This window comes from Syngnathus floridae, chromosome 2, assembly GCF_059516105.1.
Source record: "Syngnathus floridae isolate MCC-2025c chromosome 2, RoL_Sflo_1.0, whole genome shotgun sequence".
In the NCBI taxonomy this organism is placed as follows: domain Eukaryota; kingdom Metazoa; phylum Chordata; class Actinopteri; order Syngnathiformes; family Syngnathidae; genus Syngnathus; species Syngnathus floridae.
Window position 1 is genome coordinate 24,470,642 of NC_142414.1, and position 8,812 is coordinate 24,479,453.

An 8,812-nucleotide genomic window follows, 5' to 3' on the forward strand; every position below is an offset into this window, starting at 1 on the left:
TGCCAAATGTTTCTAGGAAGATTTGTTACCATCATGATGCCTGCGTGAAGGTACAAGTTCCTACAGATAAGAAGCCCCGCTTGATCCCCTCCCTTTGTGGTCTCACAGTATTGCCTGCCTCTTATTGTAACTGACGTGAGATAAGTATTTATCATTTATATTTATATCATTCTTTTTTATTCTGACTCTGTGCTGACTTTGTTGGAGAAATGTCAAATCTGAGTGACAGAGGCAACAGTGATGACTAGTTTGTACAGCCATAGACCTATTGACTTACCCTGGAGCCTGCCTGTAAATATATATTTGTTGGTACTATGTACCTGTTTTCCTGCACATCCCTCAGTGTTAATGTGATCACTGTAGTGTGTTTTTATTCCTTTGCAAATATTTGTCACCGTCATCTGTCCGTCAGTTCGTCCATCAGCTTGTTTGTCCGTCTGTCTGTCCGTCCGTCCGTCCGTCCGTCCATCCATCCATCCATCCATCCATCCATCCATCCATCCATCCATCCATCCATCCATCCATCCATCCATCCATCCATCCATCCATCCATCCATCCATCCATCCATCCATCCATCCATCAATCCAGCGGGCATGCTGGACCCTATCCCAGCTGACTTTGTGTAGTAGGTGGGGTACACCCTGAAGTGGTCACCAGCCAATCACAAGGCACACATAGACAAACAACCATTCACACTCAGAGTCACACCTACTAAAAATTTGGAGAGGTCTATCGGCCTACTATGTATATGCTTGGAATTTAGGAGAAAACCGGAACACCTGAAGCAAACCCACAAAGACATGTGCATGCAAACTCCACACAGGAAGATTGGAGCCAGAATCCAACCCTGCACATTTTTCATATTTTGGACTTTCTCAGATGTTTTCAGGGATTATATTTTATCCCAATTTCCCCTATTTTTTGTGGGAAATGTAGATCGATTTTTTCTGAAGACTGCATGGGGGGGTTATAAAAAAATAAAAAATATATAGTTTTGTGTAGCCATTAAGTTTGCGAGGCCCTCCGACTGCCAATTCTGTTCTACTGGATAGAATTAATAGGCTTCACAGATAATACTTTTGATCACGCAACCAAAACATTGTTGTAACATACGAGGGAGCACAGCTGCAGGATATTGTCAGCATATCTGATGGACTGAAACCCCCCCACAAAGGGTCCACCAAACCCTTTGGCTTGATTACGTAACATGAAACCAGTGGAGGAATGTAAAGGTTCCTTTTAAGTACCGTTCCGAAGGAAGTCAAACCCAAAAGGCTGAACGGAATGCATGGTCCATTCATGTAAAGAGCAAACAATAAAGAACAGCATACAACAATGAATGAAATGCAGGCTACGTTTAATATAGTAAGTCCTCGGTAATTATGATGTTGTATTATTATGAAAGCCTGTAACGTTTCCACAAGCATCAAAAAATATTTTACAACAAATTAGTTTATTGTTAAATAAATAAATAATAAATTAATATATAATATCACCAATAATGTTTACTTAGATTATTTTGTCTGATATTTACATTTGTTTGATGATCTTAAGTATTAAAGTGGGAGAACTAAGAAGCGGGCTGATACCTTTTCTCAGCATTGTACATTTGAGAAATAATTCCTGCAGAAACATTTGGCAATGCCATTGAACACCAAGTGCAGAAGTTCCGTGTCAACGGAGCTCGTTCTGCTACTCTGTCCTTGTGCTGAAGTGGAGCTACTGCACATACTGTAACATGTACTATTTTAAAAAAAAACTGTTTTTATTTGGTTCTGTGCAAAAAAAGATGAATGCTTGGGCGGCTTGTGGCATCTTCTGATACGGGTCTGTTTAAAGCAAATTTTGCGGGGCTTATTGTCTCTCATTGGTTCTCATGAGTCATGTCTGGGAACTCTTGCACATACTGTAACACAGAATCATAACAAACCTCTTGGTGGAATGTATAAATAAAAGAAATGGTAAACATGTAAAGCTATTTGTTTCTTTTATTAGTCATGCAATAACTGTTGTCCTGAGGCAACTTCATCAATTCATTCATGCGCTTGCAAGTTGATAAAACCATTGACTGGCTAGTGTTTTGGATTACTTTTTTCCCAGTTTATTTCAAAACAGATGGAAGTAATTCAACTATTTTCAAGGTCATGTAGGTGTATATGTTGGTAGAACAGTTGGTTCTGTATTTTGTAGGGGTTAATACAAATATGTACCGTATCTGTCTACTCGGTTGAATAACTTTGTTGTAGCACTGTCCTGAGGATTTTTATTAATACTTGGATTGTCTTATTGATCAAAGTAAAGGCCAGCATGCATTTCTTCTCAATTTTATGAACCATCTCAAGGCTTTAAAGATGGAATGTCATCTGGCAAAGTTTGAATGCATGAAATCTGTGTGTTTTTCCCCTCTAATTTTGATGGGCATATGTGAAGAGAGTGCCCTGGATGTTACAATCCATGTAGGATGCAGGGATGTATTGCACTTTGCAAAACTGGTTTTGTTTGAAACACTATTAAATAAATTTTCCACATAGATGTTTTCCCCATATCCAAAACAGAAAGAATGTTTTGCTTATATGTACAGTACTGTTGATTCCAAGTGACCATACCCCATATATCCGTGTTTACATTTATTGCATACCTGAGACGACATTTGCTACTGTGTCAACACCAGGCAATAATAACACCAAAATATAAATGTAAAATGTAAAAAAATGAATCCACTCTTTAGTTGGCCTAATAGGACTTTTCCCTACATTGGTATGTGCACTTTTTTTTCACAATTTGAAACAGCAGGGGTATGGATAACATGTTGGCAACATGCAAAAAACGTAATATACAAAAACCTCGACATAATACCCCAAGGATCCAGAATTATACCACAAATTTACTTCTCAGTATATCTTGTCTTCCTGAAATCAGTCCATTTTTCGGTCTGTCTAATGCAATTAAGCCAGTCCTGCCTCTCAGCATCTGGACAGTAAGTGTATTGAAACAGCAGGCACAATTTTGCTTGCATTTTTGCCTGTAGCAGGTGCAGGATCCCGCCGGCAACTGTACATGTTCCGGCTAGCATTTGGGCGTTTCCTTTTTTACATCACTCAGCGGGCTGGGTCTCATCATCTCTTTGCCAATCGTGGGCTGCGGCAGGCTGCTTGGTTCTGCTTGCAAAGATTAGTACAACAGACAATAAAAGCATTTTCAGAAATGCTTTTTGTTGATCATGAAGATAATTTGTAAGTAAATCAAGATTAAAATGACGTTAATATGTTACGACTCGGTTTTCAGTTTTCAGGCCAATGTGTTACTCAAAAACATCGTCAAGAGCAGGTCACAAGCTCATAAACATGAAGTAATTTTGCAACTAGTTGTGGACATGTTTCCAAGGTGAGTAATTCTGTTATTAAATCAAAGATGCATCTGTCATTCCCTTTTATTATTTATTTTAAAATGCGTGTATACATTTTACTTTTCATTTTGTCTTTTGGTCTTTACATTTCATAGGCTTAGAACTAAGGCACATGTTTTATCAGTTCTTTGTGCAGGCTGACAAAAGGCTTTATCTTACTCTAACCCAGTGCTTCTCAATTATTTTCTGTGATGCCCCCCCAATTCTCATCTGTGACTATAAATAGTATCATATGTTTATAAAATTGTAATGAGTACACCTCTGCATACCATTTTACTCAAATGAACATGTTCCGTGAGGTCACACACCCCCACCCCTGCCATCGAGGTCAGGCCCCCCAGGGGAGCCCGCCTCACTATTTGAGTAGGACTGCTCTAAGCAAAGCAGTAACCTTTTCTTTCAGTGAGCTTTTTAATAATGGTGCTACTGCCATGTTTTGTAAAGCAAAAAATGAGTACAAGGCGCAGTTATTTCGGTGTTTGAATTACAACTCACAATTAGTGGTTGTGCAATCTTACAGTGGTATGTATTCTTTGGATGTCCTGTTTCTTTTTGTGGTGTCACTTGCCATTAGTCATATAGCATGTATTATTTTGGGAGGATTTAAAGGACAGCAGGAATCCTGGAAGTTTCCCATGAAACAGCTCTGTGTGTGCCTGTCCATCCATTTTCTATTATGTTTTGTCCTCAAGTCCTCATTAGGGTCGTAGATGACCTGAGCCTAGACCGGCTGACTGAGCTGCAGACGGGGTAAGCTAGAGGCTACAATTTTCTACTGCCGTGTAATGGAGTGTTTTATTAGGGTAAAAGGTTTGTCAGTTTTCTGATCAAATAAGATGACGTGTATCCACTTCATTTTACCTAGATCCCACATTGGTTTTTGAAATGTGTTGTGCAAGAGACTGCGAATTACTCATGCACTCCAAAAATATTTACATCAAAACCACAGAAATGCTTTCCTAATCGAGAGTGAAAAACAAGTGAAGTAATAATGAAATGTTTGTACTCGTTAGTTTTTGTTGCAGCTGTTGGATTCACACCTATCTGAACAGGCTTGTCTGCACCTTTTATGAAATGCCTGCGGGGATCAGTGCATGTCGCGTCACATATTCTGCATAATTTGCTTGTTGTGCACTGGCACTTCACAGTCTGTGACATGGCATTTGACTGTGGGCTTAACACCTGACTTGTTTAACTCTGTATCGTTTTATTGTTTGATTAAAGGATATAAAACTTGCTAAAATGTAACTTATTCCGCCTTCACATTTAAACTGTTTGGACTGGTTTGGTAGTTACTGCCTGGATTCCTCACCGACTGACTGGGACAAGATCTAAGGTGCCCCACCTCCTCGCAGGCGCTGCTATTGAGATAACTATATAGATTCATTGGGCTGGGACTCACTTTACTGAAGGCGTCTTTCTGCAGCGTTTCATCAGAAAGTGTTGAGAACAATCCTGACCCCGTCAAGAGCAATTCTTTATTCCACAGCTTAAAAATGGATTTTTCCCGAATGACAACAACCTTTAAAGTATTATGACTGAAGCAACCCCCCCCCCCACACACACACACACACAAGTGGAAGTCAAAGGTGCAGCAAAAGTATTAGTAAAACTGAGATTAAGAAGCAAATACAATGATTTCTATTTATGATGGTAATGGAAACAAATAACCATTGACGTGGCAATGATATATTTACTAGTGTAGTTGGATGTTCCAGATAGGAGTCTTTGTTTGACCCTCCATGGCTCACAACAGACAAACAAGTAAACAAGTATAACAAAAGCGTGCTGAATAAATAATGAATAAATAACACAACAAATAAATAAATAAGAGGAGCAATATGTGGGAAATGTGTTGCATAGTTTTGAGCTTTGTCAGAAACGTCAACGTTTGTCAACGGCAATTTTTGTTCCTATTATGCTTGATTGCCCCCCCCCCCAACTGATTTAAGGGCTAAATATTTTGTGTTAAATCTAAACCAGACAACCAATAGGTTGTTAAGGACCAATACATTTCATAAACTGCCATTTCACTTGTACCTGTTGTTATAACCTTTTCTTCTTCCTTTTCTTTCTTTTGTTTTTATTACTCATTCAGCATCACCTGTATTTATTTTGGGAAATTCGGGAAATTTTAGGCATTTAAAAATGTACTGCAGCCAATAATTGTGATTTATACTCTTTTGTGCTTCACTCCAACTCCTCAATGTGCGTCAGTCAAAGTGCATCCCTCGAATTGCATTATGACAGGCCATTCATCATGCATATTAACAACAATACAGCAGTCTATGTTGGCATAACTTACATAGTTCATGGCTTTATGACCACCACACACACTTGATTTAATTGAGTTTGACTAAAGTATGTGTTTCAGACGATTTTTTTTATTATTATGTTAATAGCAGGATGCTTGACAGCAAACAATTCCCAAAGAGAAAACACCGATAGGTTGGAAAATACTGCATATCTTCAACATATGAAATTATAGCACAGGATGGGGCTCTACACTACTATTCATGCATCCACAGGGGTCGCGGGCATGCTGGGGCCTATCCTAGCACTCATCGGGCAGTAGGCAGTGGACACCCTGCACCGGTTGCCAATCGCAGAGCACACAGAGACGAACAACCATCCGCACTCGCATGCACACCTATGGGCAATTTGGAGTGCTCAATCGGCCTACCATGCATGTTTTTGGAATGTGAAAGGAAACTGGAGTCCTCGGAGAAAACCCACGCAGGCACAGCAATGGAATACTCCACACAAGGAGGGCCGGAGGTGGAATCGAATCCGAACCCTCTGAACTGTGAGGCGGACATGCAATCAGTGCGTTACTGTGCTGCCCCCTCTAAACTAGTGAAGGTAGCAAAACAAAAATGCATTAACCTATATTGTTATAAACAATATTCATACAGTGTCAGCACACCAGCTAAAGCATTGGCTTATGGTAAAAAAAAAAAAAAAGAGTATTAAATTAAATGAAAACATGACAAAGTTCCCTCTAAAGAAAAATAGTGAAAAACATGAAGAAGTCATCATTATCACGTATCTAATGAAAACCTTGAGATATTAGTACAATTTTAAGATGTTGCCTCAAGATTATGATGCTATAACCACATGGACACTTGTTGTTACAAACTTGATACCAGCAGTCCCAAATGGAAGACCATGTTACAGAAGAAAGTCATTTCTGGAAGAGGCTCAATAACAACAAAACCAAATTGAAGAATAAATGTAGACTGTTATTGAAGTGTATTTCTCTTGCTTATAATGTAAACGAAATGAAACATGTTCATGACTTAAAACTATAAAAGAAAATGTGAAAAACAAGGGTGAAAAAAGAAAACACATGAGCTCCCTGTGCACAGACAATCCTCTGAAAATTCACAAAGGTTATAGTTTAAGACCCTTAAATGATTGCCACAGGTGCATCCCAAGTCCCTTTTCAATGAATGTCTAATCATTAGACTCTAATGTACGAGGTCAAATGAAGCTGAACTGGAACAACAAACGGTAAGCTGCGGTGGGGGCTATGAACCTGGCTGGTTAGGCTGTTTGCACAAATATTTCCCAGGACTTACTGTGGGAATGGAAGATGATATTATTGGTGTTCTCTGCACAGGCCTTAGACTGAAGCTCCGGGGTAGACCTTCGCTAGACTTAGCGAGACATTCCAAGGAAGATGGGTTATACATTGGTTGAACCTCAAAGGATGCAGTCAGCCTCACACCCTTTCTGAGGAGAAAAACATGTGCGGGGCGTGTCTAACCTGGCATGACACTTAGTTACGAGAACAAAAAAAATCCTGTATAGTGCTACACGTATGCTATACATAATACATATTTTTTCATCTGATCAGACTCAAACGTGATTTTTACCTAAGTACAACTTGTAATGAATGATTCATATGATGACCTCATCAGCCATGCAGCTCTGCAGGAGCCTGATAACAATCCTGATTGTTTGAATCGGGTGTGTTTCAGAATCCAAACAAATCAGCGGTTATCAAATCAAATCAAATCAAATGTTTGTTCTTGACCTTGGATCCATTTGTTGAATTTGTTTCACAGTCAGTCTGCTTTAACATGATGTGCTTCATGCTGCTGCTTCTGTTGAACATTCAAATGTTTGGTGGAATGGTAACATTTGAGCATTAATTTTGTTGCGTGAGTCAATCGTTTCACCATGACCCATAGGTCTTCATTTATTTTCAGAGGAGTCACAGGAGCATGAGAATTGTTTATGGCTGCATGTGGAGGCACGTTAGGAAGTCCAGCATACTAAAGTCATCTGAGGATGCAAAGGGTGCAGAGGTAGGTTAAAGGCTTGCAGATGACAAAAAAAGAGACAACAAAACACCTGGTGAGCTTGCCGTGCTCTCAAGTGAAGGTTCTGTTTGATACTCTCCCAGACATACCTCACTGGGCCTGGTTTTTAATTATATTATTTCTTCATACCAGATAAGTATCTTGTCTACTCAAGATGAGCGGTATACATTAATAGCAAAAATCTAATTATGGGTTTAGACTGTCAGAAGTTCACTGACAGTTCCCCGACAAAGATTACCTAACATAAAAGTTTCCCTTTTGTTGAAATTTGTCCCAGGGTAATATTAGAACGATTTTGAGGATGAATCTGGACTGCAACTCTTCGTAATATTCGATTTCCTATATTCAAATGAGCCCCATTACTTGCTATTAAATATGACACAACATCCTGCTTGGATTGGCCTGGACTCCCTCTACCTTCATTGGCATGACTCCAGTGGCCGCCATCTGCAATCATTTTACCTATTTATTCGTCTCGGGCCATGGTCTATGTACTTCTAATGTACCATGTATAGCCTGGAATGATTTTCTATGTACGTACCTCTGAGCTTTTGCTGTGTGACTGTTGTTTGGGTAGAAATTCGTGTGTGTAAATACAGTGTACTTTGATCAAGTATGTCTCACTGACAGAACACAGACAGTTGGCTCAGTTATCATTGATTTATGATAGCTGTCTTTCGTATCTTCAAATAGTCTGATTTAGCAGGGGTATTGTAATCTCGCTTACTTTAGGGTTGTCTGCCTGACTACAGTCAATGATATTTTGAAAACATTCATTCGTCCATTTTCAACACTGCTTATCCTGTTTGGCGTCGCGGGGGATGCAGGAGCCTATCCCAGCAGACGTTGGGTGAAAAGCAGACTATACACTAAATTGTTCAGCAGCCAGATGCAGGGCACAAATAGAGACGAAGAACCAGTCACACCTGCGTGCACATCGTCACTTTTATTGTCATTTAATATACATTTGAGGCTGTACTGTGAATGTGGCAATTTCTTCTATGTTGCTCCAATAAAGAGAACTCGATACATATCTCAATATATTTTTTAATGATTCGGTTTGATTTGATGCATTCG